The sequence below is a fragment of the Megalops cyprinoides genome, chromosome 3, assembly GCF_013368585.1.
Source record: "Megalops cyprinoides isolate fMegCyp1 chromosome 3, fMegCyp1.pri, whole genome shotgun sequence".
In the NCBI taxonomy this organism is placed as follows: Eukaryota; Metazoa; Chordata; class Actinopteri; order Elopiformes; family Megalopidae; genus Megalops; species Megalops cyprinoides.
In genome coordinates this window covers 20,806,362-20,824,028 of record NC_050585.1, presented here as the reverse complement: position 1 = coordinate 20,824,028, position 17,667 = coordinate 20,806,362, and the positions used below count along the sequence as shown (strand labels likewise).

The 17,667-nt window shown below is 44.9% G+C and overlaps 1 protein-coding gene across 1 annotated transcript in view; it reads right to left on the bottom strand.

Annotated features, from left to right (window-relative positions):
* slc8a4a (solute carrier family 8 member 4a) overlaps positions 1 to 17,667 on the bottom strand; it is a 49,210-nt gene that overhangs the window by 29,467 nt on the left and 2,076 nt on the right. The gene's annotated exons all lie outside the window — the stretch shown is intronic.

Genomic DNA, 17,667 nt, shown 5'->3' with positions numbered 1-17,667 from the left:
GAGTGAACCAGCCCATACCAGCCTTTTCTCACTCCCAAAATAAGGGTAGGTGTGAAATCCAGCCACATACGCGCACACACACACACACACACACACATACACACCCCTCTCTCTCTCTCTCTCTCTCTCTCTCTCTCTCTCTCTCTCTCTCTCTTTCTCTCTCTCTCTCTCTCTCTCTCTCTCTCTCTCTCTCAGACACACACCTCTCTCTCTCTCTCACAGGTGCACTCAGACCCATACACATATACATGAACACACTCAGTACTGCAGCTTAGCTCACACATTTAGTTTTATCTTGCCAATTCCTCTTTTGAAACATCCTCAAATTCAAATGCATTCCTTTTACTTTCAGCAGCTGTGTGTAGGAAAACTGACTGCGAGAGGAATCAGAGACAAAATAGTCACAGACAACTAGAATAATCTACAGCTAGCACAATTACACACACACACACACACACACACACACACACACACACACACATACACCCTCTGCCTTCAGAAAGAGTAAAGGGAGGAAAAGGGGAGAGAGCACAGCCTCAGCCAATCTGTGACTTGACAAGTGTGTCTGATTCCTACACAGCTTACTGATCTGGAATCAGTCAGTTTCGTATTTTCATATTTTAATTAATCCTCCTTGGAGCCTGCTCAGCTAATCTGTCCCCTGGACACCAAGTAATCCAATTCCCAGAGCTGATCGCCAACAGGGGTCACGATGGAGGAACAGGGGATCCAGCAGGGGCTGTGTTAAACTAGCCCCTTGGCCTTGAATCCAATCGGCCAATCACAAACAGCGCCAATGGCTCAAAACACTGGCATCTGCCAGAGCCAATTCCCTCTAATGACAACGTTGCCATCCCTACAATCACAGCAATCCACGACCTCATTTCCTCAGTCTCTCTTCCTCTCACTTCCTCCTTCCTCTCTCTGTTGTGTCGTCTCCCCCGTTCCCTTTCTCCTTTCCTCCTCTGTTCTTCTTCATCCGCTGCTCTTTTTCTCTCCTCCCTCATTTCCATTTTCTTGCACTGCCTCCCTCCCCAATAAAGTTTCTCTCTCTCTCTCTCTCTCTCTCTGTCACCACAGCTATAAATACAGCATTAACTACCGCAAAGCTTATAAAAATTCATTACATAAATGGTGTTCATTATTAATCAGCGACGTCTATTCAGGGAAAGCGGAGCCTTACAGCACAGCTGGAAACCAGGTGGAGCTGTCAAATTCTCCCCCGGAGCCACTCAGGGTGGGGTGTTCAGCTGGCTTCTCCAGGGTAGTCAATATTTACACCCTTCCTCAATTCCACCCCTATACCAGAGTCATCAATATTTCCAGTGTCTGCATTCCCCCTTCAGACCAATCTAACTTAAATCTTTATAGCGTTTTAGCAGTGTAAACTGTCACAAAGAGCCGAACACACTGTGCTTTCCAGACAGAACTGAAAACCCAGAGAACCTAGGGGCAGTTTAGGAAAAACTGGAAATACACCCTTACCATGGGAAAAGGCAGACGAGTTACTCCTGGAAAACCCCAAATTAGTTTCCCAGCCTAGAATCATAGCTACCTCCCCCTGCAGACAGAACAGATGCTGCACATATTATATAAAGATCCTTATTTCATTATATTAATGTATTATATAAAGATACCTGAGTTTGAGCAACACAGAACCACAAAACAAAACAGGTTCATTTTAAATTCTCCTTTGCCTAGCAGTTTAGTGGGGACCTAAATAAAGTGTATTGATCCATCTTAGAGGTGCAGACACAGGATTCATTATGAATGAATTAATATCTTAAAGGGGCCACACTTCAATCTAGGTGACTCACAGGGACTGCGACACTTCACAGACTTCCAGCGTATCACAGGCCTGGTACCCACAGGCCACTTCACAGCACTGAGTGCCAAGTGAAGAGGTGGTGGGTTGTAGCTTCACCCCTTGGGAGGACCCTCATAGCCTCCAGGAGATTCACTCTTTTCTGAGGAGCTAAGCTAAGCCTAAAGGCTATAATAATTCAAAGGTGGAGGCCTTTTAACACTACTGCCCATGGGCCTCTGTCAATTTCAAACTTACCGTTTTGTCATAACCGTTACATACACTGATGTTCAGCAATATTGCAAGAGTATTTAACCACTTACTTCCAAACAAAGCTGTGGTCACAGGGTTTGTGAAGTTTATGGTTTAGAAGTTTGTGGCTGGGGAAAAATCTGAGTACTAAAAGGTAATTCCATTACATAATGAGTTGCATGATGTTAAATGACTCTTATGCACTTGAAACTGAACATAGAATTGGCTACAAGACAGATTATACTCAGTATCCTGATCTAAAATACCAGCTTTCTTTCAAAAGGTTGGAAGAAGTGGATAAAACGCTGGCCAGGCCAGTAAAATATCAGCTAGGCCTCTTGGGTCAATATGGCAAAGAGAGCAATACTTGTTTGCTCCCTTTTGGGGGTCATGAAACTGTCCTCTGTAAAGGCCGGGGGTCCATTACAGGGCTGTGAGTGAACATAAATGTATAGACAAGAGAACACAACCATAAATCAGAACCAAAGGGATGCGTACCAGCAAATCTTAAGACAGAAAGGAAAAGAAAGTCAGACTTTCAAAAAAATTCCAAAGAATATTAGTCTCTTACTGCCACCAACATTAAGTACTGCAGAACCTGCGGCAGGGGCCACATGCTGGCCTAGCGCCACAGATTCAAATCAATTCAAATACACATTCAAATCAAAACACAGTTAGTTCATCATAAATTTGCACATTAAAACCAGACACATACAACAATGGAATAATTGTAACTCTTTGTGAGGAATCTCCCAACAATTATGAACAGATAAATTAATTTGACTTCATTTACAGCATTGCCAAACCAGCATTTTTCATCCACACAGACCTTTGAATAATGTATTAGCAGACAGCCTTATCCAAAGTAGCTCTCACAGCTCACATTAACCAGCCGTGCTCTTATGCAGATGGAAACTTACTGAAGCAATTTCAGGTCAAGTTCCTGAGTCCGTGCCTGGGAATCGAACCTGTGAACTTGTTGATGGCTGTGCCATGGTGCAGCCTCTGTTTTGGGCGAGCTGAGGCAACCCCGCCCATTGCCCGGCTGCGGGACTAGAAGTTAGCATGGGCTAATCTTCAGGCAGCATCACCTTGTCGGATTTCACAGTTTTACGAGCGTGCTGTCTCAATTTCGGGTGCCCCCTCTGCTCCGCAATATCAGAGCGCCCGCCCTCTGCCCTGCTGCAAGGCGCTGGGTAATCGCTGTGAAATTAAACCCGTCATCTTAACAATGTTTTTAAATGTCTAGCCTGTAAAGCCTCATAATTTCACACCTGCTGTTAAAGATTTCAGATGGGCCCTTGGGAATTTACATCCCCTGTAAGGAGATGTATACAGTGAGCAGTCTAAGAAGTGCTCTTTCTCGACTTTTGCACCAGTGGAGATTGTTCAAGTAAACTAAAGAGGCCAGCTTAGAGATAAAAAGGAGGAGGACCTACTGGTGAGGAAATAGAAAAGACAGGAAAGTGTCAGTTACAAAGCTGAAATTTTGCCATTTGTTCATTTAAAAACAATTAAGCATAAATGTCCGTGCAGACTGGTAGTATAGATGATTACACAGTACAGCACTCCATTGGAACCTATCCCATTTGATCAAAACATATCCTGAATGCTCAGTGGTAACTGAACGCTGTGTCTTACCGTAGGAACATTAAATCTTGCCTGTGTTTTTGTGGTCTGGTTTAGGGAAAATGCAAGAGGGCAGCAGAAATAAGATCCAGTCCAATCAAGCACCCGTATTTGTGACCTGTGATCCTTGTGACTTTACAAAATACAACCATCTTGGGTTTGTGATACACAAAAAAGGCAACACCACCCACACGTACTGGTACACTGGTACATCATAACACCTTACACTCCCAGAACATCTGTGAGATTTCAGCATGCAAATGTGAGGGACAAGTCAAGCAGATGTGCAGATTAACAATTTATGACTATTGAGAACCTCCCACCCATAATCCCTTGTGGAGCACTTGCTGTGTGTCCCTCAGGCTGTGGCTGGGGCCACATATTGGGCTGCTAGTGGGGCCCTTTCCCAGCATGGCTGACATGTTTTCTCTTTGAGAAAAGGAGGGTGATAGTGGTTATTCATTTATAATAATTTCATTGATTGGGAGTATTTATTACAATGTCTTAAAGGCTCTCTCTCTGCCCCTCTGCCTCTCTGCCTCTCTCTCTCTCCCTCTTTACCACTCCTCTCTCTTCCTCCCTCTCTCGCAATCTGTCAGAACGAGACTGTGACTGTGGGGCTGATGTCTCCCGTCACCGCTTTGCCATGAGAGAGGGATGATAAGGAGAGAAAAGAAGAAAGAGAGAAGGGGGGGCGGGGGGACAGAGGCACTGTAGCAGCACAGTTAGCAAGTGGATAAAGCAACAGGAGAAAAGAAAGACAGATGAGACAAGAGGACAATGCTATTCATTACAGCAAATACATCTACATACATAACTGAAACACAGCAATTGTGATAATCTGTTCAGCAGTATTTAGTTTGACTGTGTGCTGTAAACCTTGGCAGTTTATGGCTTAACCTCTTATGCCAATAAAGCTTGATTTGATTTGAAAGAAGAAGCAGAGTTTGTAGGAGGGAGTAAGAGCTACTAGAAAAATTAGACAAGTCAGGAGCACAATGAATGAACAGGCACTCTAAGCTATAATTTATAGATTTACCTAACCCCAAAACTGTAACACCACTAGCATTCAATGGTTCTTCCTGTAGTAGTGCTGCATATACATATACTGAAATGTAGTATACTACATTTACTTTACTATACTATACTACATGTATCTATATCATAACGTCATATGCGTCATAACTGCTTTGGAAAAATTTCCCTCAGGTGCACACATCTCTAACACAGAAGCACTTTTGAGCTGAACAAAGCCAAGAATCAACAGAGAGACAGAGAAGGTGAAAGAATTAGACAGATGTGTGAGAGAGTGAAAGTGAGACAGAGAAGGTGAGAGGTGGAGAGAGACACACACACAAAGAAGATGAAAGAGCCTGGGAGAGCTATGGAGGCAAGAGGCCAGGGAGAGCAAGAAAGAGAGACAGAAAAGGTGAAAGAGAGCGAGAGAGAGAGAGAGAGAGAGAGAGAGAGAGAGAGAGAGAGAACCTGGAGAAACTCAGGCACAGCTCAGAGTTTACACTCTGGCTGTCCTAATTCTCCTCGCCCCTGTAGAAGGGTGCACCTTTCTCTCAGGGCTGAGCCTGGAGATACACACACCAAAGGAACAGCGTGAGTCAATCCATCATGAGCCAGCTCTGGGACCACAGCGCACGCTGCTAGCCCAGCGTGTAGCTGACGGAGATCACGGTTATTTACATATAAATTACTGCTGTCATGTCCGAGGGCATCGATCCACGGGGTTTGGCAGCAGCCAGTGTTTAATCTCATGTGTTAATTTCAGATTTGCTTTGTGTTACATGGGCTGTGACTGTGGAGATGTGAAAGAAACGGAGGGGGAGAAAGAGCCAGAACTGGAAGGAGGGCTGTGAGGGTTTAGGATGGTTCCCTTTAAACCAGCTCCTGGAGCTCTGTGTGTGTGTGTGTGTGTGTGTGTGTGTGTGTGTGTGTGTGTGTGTGTGTGTGTGTGTGTGTGGAGGGGTTGGCACAGTGAAAGCTTTAAATTGGGTGGAGAAGGGGGGGGTGGGGAATGGTGCACTGCAATCACTGGAGAGGAAGCGTCACACAGAGACACACATGCACACACGCATGCACACTCTCACACATGTATACACACAGCCAGCTGTGACTGAGTGTAAATCAAGAACATCAGATCACTTATGGAGATGAAAATGCCTATTATTGTTCTACATACGCCACACACACACACACACACACACACACACACATACACTGAGCACTGAGCTGTTACATAAGCAGCGTACTGTAGGATATGTCCTCTAGAGTGAAGTTTATTTTTGTAAATGGAGATTGGAATAATTTGAGATAGCTTCTGTTTGCTTCGTGTGGATTTCACAGCAAAACACCAAAATGCAGTTTCTCCTATAAAGATTAATTTTAATATCGAGCTCATGTTAACAGTGGAAGGGAGGGATGTCGGATCAGAGCAAAAGGCTGCAGACATTAAAAAAATCTGAAATCACATTTTGGTTGCACTTAAATTTACAGCTCTGGGTAAAGCGCATGATTAAAAAAAAAAAAAAACTGGTAGCACTGTAATGTTAAGCTGCAATTACCTGAACCTGAGTGCATGGATCGTTACATAGAAGAGCAAAGTAACAATTACACTGAAATTAAGTGAGATCAGAGCTGTGAAATAGAAAGCCACCCAGGAAAATCTATTAAAGTAATTACATTCTCCTTTCTTTTGTTTGTAATAAATTCCAAAGGAGCCAGCCAACTAATATCAAAGAGATGGTTCCATCTCAGGTAAATCGGGACAAACAGCACTAACGCGCTCCCTGCTAATTGCGCCGCTGCTGGGATCGGTCGTCATGAAACTGTAATATGGAGGCTGCGAGAGATGAAGAACCTCTCGAGCAAGAGTACGGTTGTCAGGAGCGCACTGTCAGGCTGCAGGTTTCTGCCATAACGGGGGGATCCACCATTATCTAAAAAAATGAGAGCACTCAGCGTGCTAAATATACTTCAGACTGTGAAGCATGCCCACTGCATCTCGCAAAAAAGGCATATACGTGTTTTAAAACATAGGAGAGTGTTTTTTGATTCAAAACAAGCTGCCTGTATCCATATATATCATTTACTGTCACTGTCATATCCATAATTGTATCAATTTGTTCAAGCACACAATATGCAGTTCCTTAGACTTCAATATATATTATTTAGCAAGTGCAAAAACCCAAAAATAACTGAGTCAGTTAGCACTCATATATTAATTATAAGTGTGTAATGAACCAATAAACAGCAAAAATACATTTAAGGAATGCATTCAATGTGGTTTCATATTCTACATACATTGACATGTATTAATGAAATTTATTAATGTTAGCTCGTGAGGAAGCCCACACCATCACTCACCACCACCAATCAACACTGTGAAGCTAAATCACCGATCACTTTTTCTTGTATTCGGAAATGACCATATTCCTTCTCCACCCACACAATTCAGGCGCCTTCGGTTGGGATTTGAAGTCCTCTGAGCTATCACAGTGTCCACCCAAGACCCTCCTCCAGATACGCTGAGTATCCCATCTCCTCTGCTCTCTCAAGAATGCCAGCATGTGTGCACTCTGCTCTTGTCTCTTTATTGACTGCTAGGTGAAGTATTCAGCTTCTCAGAGAGCCCTTTATGCTGGTGTAGCCGACGCCTCACAATCTGTTTCACCAGGACACAAGAGGCCCATAGCTGCCTGGTTCTGAGGGCCATGGTATGTGTGGCCTCAAAATCTTATCTTAGGGCACCCTTTCCTGGGGCTGGCCCCCAGGCTGACAGCTTTGTTTCTGGCTGTAGGTGGACTCCCACGTGTGTGTGTGTGTGTCCTGTGTGTCACGTATATGGACCAGGAGCATCTCCTGACCCAGTGCTGTGAAAATTCCACCCACAAACTCCCAGCTCTTTAAATGTGTGGGGCATGACGTCCTCCTTCCTCAATGCGCTGTCTCCACGTCAGCATGAGTACCAGTGTTCACACTGAATGCTGCATATGGTATTCAGGGTATTCTAAAGGATTCAGAGGAGCAATAGGCTGGCAGAAATTGTTTCATCACTGTTCTAGCTGTGTTACTATTTTTCATTTTGGATCACTAAAATGGGCACAAAAGGTATGGTACACTCTGTCCCAGCACACCAATCCAAATGCAACTGACTCATTCAAATACAAGTTCAGTTATGTGTCTATTGCTAATTAGCTCCACCACTCCAAACACACACTTAAAAACAGGTCATAGCCCAGAATGTGTCACTCAGGACACACACACACGTGCACACACACACACACACATTGTCTCTCCCCATTTCTCTATTGGCATTTGGCATCCTACTCCAACTTTGGAAATCTGGATAGCAAGAGAAAAGAAGAAATACACATGCTGAAACAGGAAACATTAAGAGAGAACCCAAAACTGTCAAAGTGCCCATTGGATCTTTGGATCCTGACTAACTAAAACACCAAGGCACTCATGAGTGGAGACAGTGGGCTTTAAGAGGACTTTGTTGTATGGGTATGCTCTGTTGGTAGGTGTTCAGATTGGATACAAAAAAACAGAAGGGCTACCACCTACTCGCAGCGACTCAGATGGACTGCATTGGCACCTCATGCTTTTTGGGTAAAGAAACCTGACTTCAGCACTTCTAACAAGCATTTTTTTATCCTCTTTTTCAGTCATTTCTAATCAGGAGTCCCTCACACTGCTCCTCCTTTTTTTTTAAAGATTAATGAGTTTCCCAGTTTTAGTAAATATCATTTATCAACAGCTGATACTTTTTTACTTAATTGTGTCTACTGCGTTACCATTACCCTTGTGCATTTTACTTTAAATAACAGATCGGGTTACACTAATTATTCCGACTGTAACGAAAGGGAGTTTTCAGGCTAAAACTAACTGCTTTTTTAGTTATAACTAAAATGATTCCAGGTGAAGTGATCAAAGGTGGAGCTTACCTCATTAGATGCCATTAAGAGAAGTCAGCAGCTAATAGGTGAAGCTTATTTAAATGGCTGTGCTTGTTAATGGTGTAAAATCAAGATAGTGATCATAAAACTCTCTGCCTCCTCATTTGTAAGCCACACTGCCCTGAAGGCCTAAGGAAGGAGGAAGTCATACATATTCATGTACGTTTATTCATTTATGCAAAAATGATACAGCTGTTTATTTGGATGCCGCAGCTCACCATGTTTTGTTTTCTGTTTTCTAACGACCCTTGAAGTTTTCACAAATTACCCACAAAGCCAACCTGTCTTGTGCACTGCTTCGTTCACGTCATCATCATCATCATCATCATCATCGTCATCACCGCCACCTCTGTTCCCCTCCCCTTTTTATTTTGATTGGTTAGCCTCCATCTGAAATTACCCTCTTGATTCATTCTCATCATGCCCCCTCTACCCCCTTGCCAGCTGCCCACACACACAGACACACACACATATGCACACAAATGCACACATGAAACAAAGAAGCATAAAACCCAAAAACATAATCATGTATAATAACACATTCTCACATACACACAGTCGTACACACACACACACACACACACACAGCCACATACACTTTCTCTTTGTTATCCTTGCTATGATACGTCACCTTGAATGCCCAAGAGCCTGACTCACTCCGTACACCTGGCCAAAGCCATCCTGCCCACGCCCCCACTGCAGGCAACTTCAGTACCAAACACACCCTTACACCTCCAAATCTTTCACTAACTCCAAAACCCATAAACCCACTCTACACTCTACACCCCTGTCTCTCCCTCCAACACTCATAAACCCACCCCATACTCCACAGCCCTGTCTCTACCTTTAAATCTCATAAATCCATGCCACACTCTGTACCCCTGTCTACCTCGTCAAAAGCCGAACCATCACAGGTGCAGCAGTGTGCAGCAGTGGCCAGAGCGCGGGATTGTGGGAACTGACGGCTGTTGTGCTCTTGAGGAGATGAATTTCAGCACAAACAGAACGTGTGAGGCATTAATAACTGCCATGCAGCTTGGAGAGGTACCTGTACTGAGCAGAGTATATATCAAAGGCAAGAGGCGTTCGTCAGCCAAAAAGTAACGTTACTTTCGTTCAGCTGCACCCTGATTCCCTCTCGCACACCTCCAATGGCTTTAAGAGCACTTTATTGAACCCTCTATCACAGGGAACCTGTGATCTCTGCTGCTGCTGTGCCCCCCGAGTGTCACTGTGTCCCCACCATCATCACTATGCCCCCGATCACTTGTACCCCCCTCCACATCCTGACTGACACCCCCCCCACCATCACTGTGTTCCTGCCCACTGTGTCACTCCCCACTGCTCTGTAACCCTCCTTCTGTCTTCACTCAAATCTCTGTTCATCTGCACCCGCAGCTATTTCTGCCACCTATCACATGTTGTTACCTTCCCAGAGAAGACGCTTTCTGCTGGATTTTGGGTTCGGTATTCTAAAGCGTGCCTGCAGGAGAAAGCTGATGAGCAGCCCAACAAGGAATGGGCTGAGCTCAGAAAAATCACCTTTATTGTTTTCACAGTCACTGCCCAGACACCTAATGTAATTCAGGAGTTTTACATATGACCACGTCTCGCTGAGGGAAAATAGCATGTCGCATATTCATTTCTCCACTTTCTATTTCTAGTAAGCGCTAGCTCATTAGTGCTATGAGTGCCGTTATAACTCAGATAAGAAATGGAAATTGGTAAAGGAAATGAATCTGGTAAGTGAAACGCCTCTTATTTTACATCCTGCTGCTGCCTCCACGTCTCATCTCTTTCTAAAAACATGAACCACCGCTCGGTTACACACACACGCTAATACTCTGTGTGCTCCCATGTGTGTGCGTCTGTGTGTGCATGTCTGTATATGTACATGTGCATGTGTTTGAGTGCATATGCGTGTGTGTTTGCTCACAGATGTGTCTGGGTATACATGTGTGTTGGTGTGCGTGTTTGTGTCTGTGAATAAAGATATACAGTTAGTCTGTACGTCTCAGTGTCAGTCTTTTGACTGAATTATAGCTCACATTTTAAGAAAAAAACTAGCCCTATCACTACATCAATACAGTGCAATCCAAACACAAGAGCACTATGAAATACAAACAGGAACTCCTCAGCACCGGAACGTGCATGCATCACATGAAACACAGATTTAAGCTGTAAAATACAAACACGCCAACACAGTGCCAGAGCGTTTGGCTGAGAAACAACTGAATGTTTCGAACGGCTTGCATTTCGTTGCATTTGAAGGCAAGCCTGGTGAGCGGAGAGAGGCGTGAAGTGTGCGGCGTTCGGATGTGGGAGTCAGATGTGCGGGCCCGGCCGCATGCTGAGCAGACCCTTCAAGCCGCTCCACTGGGGTGTAAAACCGCTCCCAGCATTAGCTACACGGCTGCTCAGAGCAGCGCTGTCTGCACCACTAAACACAGGGAGAGAGACAGAGAGAGAAGGAGGAGAGATGCCAGGGAGAAGACAGGCATAGGGAGCGAGGGAGAGAGAGAGAGCCTTCTCCAGAGAGAGAGAGCTAGCATCTCTGACACATAGGAAGTGTGAGGGAGAACATGAGAGAAAGAGAGAGAGGAAGGGGAGGTGGGAGCGAGTGGAAAAAGGTGAGAGCGCAGAGGCGCAGTCTCGTCTGCATTCTGGGAGGGAAAATAGCAGAGAAGAGTAAGATGTGAATTCCATTTTCTGACCTCTGCCCCAATTCAATAGGGAAAGAAAGACAGAGAACAGAGGTCTGATGAAAGAAGGAGAGAGAGAGAGAGAGAGAGAGAGAGAATGAGAGAGAGAGGGAGGGGGGCTCTTCAAGTTCCGCAAGTACAATCAGAGATGCCACTACGGTGTGCAAGAGGGCAGCGATCTGCAGTTCGCTTACGCATTTCTGTATCTGCAGAAATCAATGCAGGGCCAACATGCCTCCTCCTCCTCAATCCTGCACAGCTGCCAGCCCGAATCATCGATCAACGCGCTTTTTTTATAATAAAAGAATAATTTCACACGGCGGACCCTCCGCTCCATGGCGAGACTCGGGCTTGCTCCGGCCCGGCATGATCGATGCGGGCCGAGTGGCGATCGAACCTGCGAACTTTGCGATCGGCGCAGCATGTGTCAGCACGCGCAACATCAACATGATTGGCTCGCGCCACGTCCCCTGCACCAGGAACGAATCAAACACCTGTCTCAGCTCAACAAAGGGGTCCTGTCAGTTTCGCAAAAAACAAATGTCATGCATTTGTTATGCATAAAGAACAATGCCCTCCTGCAACAGCAAGGCTTCATTGCGTCAGGACATCCCTTTGTTCACAAATCAGGCAGGCTTAAATGTATATCAGTGCACAGCAGCATTATTATTATTATTATTATTATATTATTATTTATCATAGTTTTTAAAAGCTATCACTCTATTACAGATGACTTGTTCTCTGTCACTGCCGTTACTCCTCTTTATCCGTTTCATTCAGTATTATATCTGTTACATTTGTGAAATGTCTCTGTGATGTGCTCTAGGAAGCACTCTTTTAAACGGAATTTGCCGACAGCGCTAAATTAAGTAAAGTTGATTGATTTGGCCTGGCCTTCAGGGCTTTGATGCCAACATCTGTGGACAGCAATCTCTGCCTCCACTGCAGGGCCGCAGGTGTGACATGTCTAGGGGTCAAAGGTCATGGCCTTAAAGCCACCCTCTCGTGCAGACTTGCAGCGGACTGCAGCAGTGCCACGAGGGCCTCAGTGCTTCATAGCAGGAGAGAAACATTCAGAGAAAATAAAGGAAACAGATCAGAGCATGGAACAGCATGGGCGAAGCACTACGAGATGGAATGCTTTGACTGAAGCATCACTCTCATGCAGCAGTGTGGAGTAATTAGAGACTGAAAGAGAGTACAGAGAGAGTGGGAGACAGAGGAGGAAAGACAGATACAGATCATTACATATATTTATTGAATTTATACAAGAACAGAGAGAGAGAGACTGAGTAGAAGAGAACAACACTATCCAGTTCCAGCCAGAGGGAGGGAGTATAGCAGTGCCTTTGATATCAAAAGCACAAGTCAACACAATGCTCACACAACCACGTGCACACATATGCAAATATTGCACACAAACACACACACTTGTATATGTACATGCACATATGCACACACACACACGCGCACACACACACACACACACACACACACAAATACAAACACACACATGCGCACATGTGCACTCACATACAATATGCTTGCATTCACAAATATGCGTACGTGTGCACACGTGCATAGTCACACACACCCACACACACAAACACACAAGCCAAGAGGAGTGAGGTCAGCATAGACATTCTAAATTTACATCCCGAGTTCACGGGCTCTCAGCTCTTCCCCTTCCACTCCCACGCCAGGGCCATGTCTACATTCAGATGCATTCATAATGCTGCCTCTCGCCTGAAGGAGAGTAACCTCCAACTCTACAGCCCCAGAGACTTTTCACTATCCTTGTTTCCCTCTCTCTCTCTCCCTCTCTCTCTTGTCCACACCTCCAAGGTACATTTCCCCAAAGTAAAATCTTTGCATCCACTTCCTATTGGACTCACGATCTCAACTGCATTTACTATGCAAAACGTATCGAGGTGGGGGCAGTCAGGGGAGATGAGGCTCCTGGAAAGGGCATAGTATTGAGTGTGGATTGACTGCATTCATTACACCACAGTTATATACATGACCAAACACTCTAGGCCATCAAGACCTACAGAGCAACCATGCGAGTATGACTGAGGCTGTTCAGGTTCTTTGGTAGCACATCTGAGAATGAATTCTGGAACCAGCAATGCTGCAGAGACATGGAGCCCATCATCTCCTCTGTCCAATGTCTTGAATGGCTGAAATGTCTGAAACTGGGCATCTCATTACGAAACCACAGAGAGATGATAGCAACAGAACCTGTGAACTAAGCACAGGTTTCATTCAGACTGAACTGAGCTTTTCTGAAGCTGTAAATGTGATTTTAAAAAATAATGACAGTAGTTGTGAAGATGTCGCCTATCTGCTGTATTTTCTACATGTGTTGGTGACTGAAAACATGCATGGTTTGACAGGGGTCACTGATTAGATCTGAAACGTGGCAGAATATTCTGGAATTACATAACTCCATTTGCACACAGCAGACCTCAGTGGGTTTTGTTAGACGTTCCTACAGCACGTGTGTGTGTGTGTGTGTGTGTGTGTGTGTGTGTTCTGCTTGAACTTGCAGTCATTATTTAAGTGTGGCAATATGATTTCACATGCACTGTGCATCGTACATCTCTGCAGCGAGCCATGCGTGTCTGAGATGCGTCTGTGCTGCAGACCGCTGGAGCGTGGCGAGTCCGGGTCTCTCTGTCTGTGCAGGACGTCAGGCTGCAGAGCTGCGTCATGTGGAGCTCTTGGTTCCCATTACTGCAAAACACAGCTGGACCAATGCTTTAATACCATCTTATTCCACCAGTGGCCGGAGTTGCTATGGGTCTGGGATATACACACACACACACACACAGAAAAGCACACACTCACACACATATACTCACAGACAGACATGGACACAAATGCACACAGATGTGGCTGCACACACACAGAGAGTTGCACACTTAGCTCAGTTCATCCAACAGACCTGCCCATGCCCATCTCTTCCTCCATTCCTGCAGAAACACTCACCTCGTCATCCAGCCTTGATCAGGAGTGCCCTATCCCCATGCCCTGGCACTCCCAGTTGAGATCACATCAGAGCCACCTCTTAAAGGAGGACAGGGATGCTCTAAAACCTTCCCAGTGTTTTGACAGGCATTCCATGTCGCACATTGGGCTAGGGGAGAGGGAGGTTCTCAATAGCTTCCAGAAAATTCCACAGAGCCGTGTGAGCATGCTAACCCTGGCGGCTACAGCGAAAGCCCTGCGAAGAGCCAGGGGATGGGGTTTGTGCCACTCAATGTCAGCTCTGATACCAGCCCTCCATTCATTTACTGCACGTCACATATGTGCTTAGCATATCCGCTAATCCACAGCATCTCCCCATCGCTTATGTTCCTGTTTTAAATTAGGCACTGAGCGAGCCCAGAGGAAAGTGTTTCAGCCTGAATTTGGGCCTCAAAAAATACAACAACGCCCAAAATGCTGTCTGTCCATTACAGCGTAGGTGTAGACTGGACTACTCCTGAGGGGCTCCTGTCAGAACCTGGTTCTTTAAGAGGTAAGAACATACGTCATGTGACCTCACATCCAAATAACACTGTCTTTAGGACCTGCGCCTCTCCCTTTGTTCACTTCACATTTATTTCCCAGAGTCTTTTTCCTTGGTTCAGGAGGTACATTAATGATATATTTGTTCATATAGCCAGGCACATAGGTGGCACTGTATTGAAGGGTAATACAATTTTCTGTCCCACCAGGTATTAATGCTACTGCCTGAGTAGGTATTTTATCAAAACTGTCAATGTTTTCAGCTCCCACATGAGACAGGAGAAAGAAAGCTCTCACTTTTTACTAAAAGAAGACTCACATTATTCACAGTATGTATACACAAGTTAGGGAAGGTAACCCTAACAGTGTTTTCATTCTTACATTTGTGATGTTTGGTTGGTTACCTGACAGTTCTGTCTGTTGAGTGAGACCTATATGGTGAATAATCTTGATATGGTTTTAGAACACTGGAGGTCACGCTGATTGGGTAGTTAGGCATGGCTTCCCCCTATATCACAGCTGGTGCTTTGGATGTCACATTAAATAAGGGAGGAAGAGAGAAAGACGTGGATAGCGCCAAGTCAACAAATGGATGAATGAGGAATTAACCGAATCATTAATTCATAATTAACTCCCTTTTCTTAGAGGGAACACTTTGTTTCCCTTTTTTAAATGTGTGACTCATCTGCCGTTCCTTTTTCATGCCTGATGATTCGGTTTGTGCTTCAGCTCAGTTTTACCCAGGAACCATTGCTACATTTACTGCATCTTATTCCATAAATAAAGTCTGTGACAGATTTGGGACCTGAGACCGTTCTGGCAGTTCTTTTTGGTCTCCCCATCATTAGAAATACACGGTTTTCACTGTAGCGGCATCTCATTCAAATTCAGCTCCAAGAAATGAACCGCACCATCTATTCTTTTCACCAGTCCAGTTTTTCAGTTTGCAAGATTTGCAGTTGAGCAACTTGGATTTTTTTTTACTAATCTCTGAGCAAAGACAATTAAGCTTAACTGGAATTTGACAGGTTCCCTGGGGGTGCCCTGTCCCCACCTGGCATGTTAAAGTTTTTCCCATTAGTTCACTGCAGCTGGCAAACGTGTTTCTCAGCGGACGGCTTTGCGTCGCCTGGAACGTGAACACGCAGCGTGCGCAGTGCTCCACTCGCTATGAAAGCAGAAAGCAAAAGAAGTTCCACTTCCTAAATTTGGCCGGAGGCAGAGAGCAGGATTATTCTCGCTTCGGTGTGAACGTTAAAATGAGCTCTTGTGGCGGGTAACGGATTTCAGCTTTAAGCGGGAGGGAAAATAAAGGCTGCCGACATTTCGATCAGTGTGCGAAATCCAGCCTCAATAACCAGCGCCCTGACGCTGAAAAACATGCACCTCTATAATAGGAGCGTTACACCAAGACAGCTCTACACAGTACATCCTTTGTGCCAATCCAGAACAACTTACACAGCTTACAACTTTCACGTCAGCCATTTATTCAGCTGCATATTTTCTGAGACAATTCAGGTTGGGTACCTTGCCCAATGGCACATCAGCAGAAGCCCAGCAGGGAGTTGAACAGTGCAACCTTTGGGTTGTGATTCCTGCCTCCTACTACTACATCACACTGCTGCCCTGCAATAATAGACAGAATATCCAGAGATCAGATACGCCTGCACAAAGGGACCATTTTCGATACACCTCAGCAGTAAGAACAAACCAGAGTACCAGCAAACTGCTATAAAACAAAGAGGGACAGCCCACACAGCGGTTAACGTGTACATCTCAAATTAATAACCACATACCATGTTCACGAGCACAGTGAGCTCACATATCCATCCTACTCCCTTGCTCCCTCTCCCTCTCCCACTGACTCCATCATTCTTTTCTCTCCTCACTGAAACATATGCCTGTCCCTCTCTTGTTCCCTCTGTCCAGTCTCTCCATCCCTGTCACTCTTGCTTGTTTCATTCTTTTTTTTTCTTTCTCTTCCTCTTGCCCGGTGGAAACCCTGTGTCCCCTTGGTGAAATAGTGCTAAATGGATTGGGCACACTTTTCAATGAGAAAAATGGAGCAAAAATAAATTGCGAAAGACTGCTGCTCTCTGCAGATGAAAGCTGCCGCTGGATTATCCATATTCCAGCACACTGGCCCTGGAATGCTTCCAGTTCCATATATCTGATCCCCTATAATCCAGTCACAGAGTAAATGTATCCAGAGTGCTCACGCACACGCACACACACACACACACACACAAACACACACACGCACGCACAGACACACACGCACGCATGCACACACACACGTGTACATGACCAAACACACATATGCAGAAACATGCACACACACACAATCAAAAATACACACCCAGATATTAACCAACGTACATTAGCATATCCCATCGGTGTCACTCATGAAAATAGAAAAAATATGAACAATGTGCACTGAAGTGCATTGTATACATAATCCTAATACGGATTTGCTGTTTCCAGAGAGCTGGACACCCTTTCCTATAATAAGCGGAAAGTGTAATGCAAACTATTGGCCTCCAGATGGCGACCTTCACAACAGCAGAGCCCACAAGTCCACTCTACCCTGACAAAAGACCTAGGACCCCAGGAAGCTATTTACACAGCCGTCAGCAGGTGTGATCACCCTCAGTGACTGACCTGGTAGACAGAATGCATTCTGTTCCAAATCCATAGGTCAAATATTTACATGTTCTGTTCCCTCTCTTTTCACCCTGTTTTAATAAATACAAGTACAGAATTTATAGTGTAATATTATATTGTGAAATATTGTTGA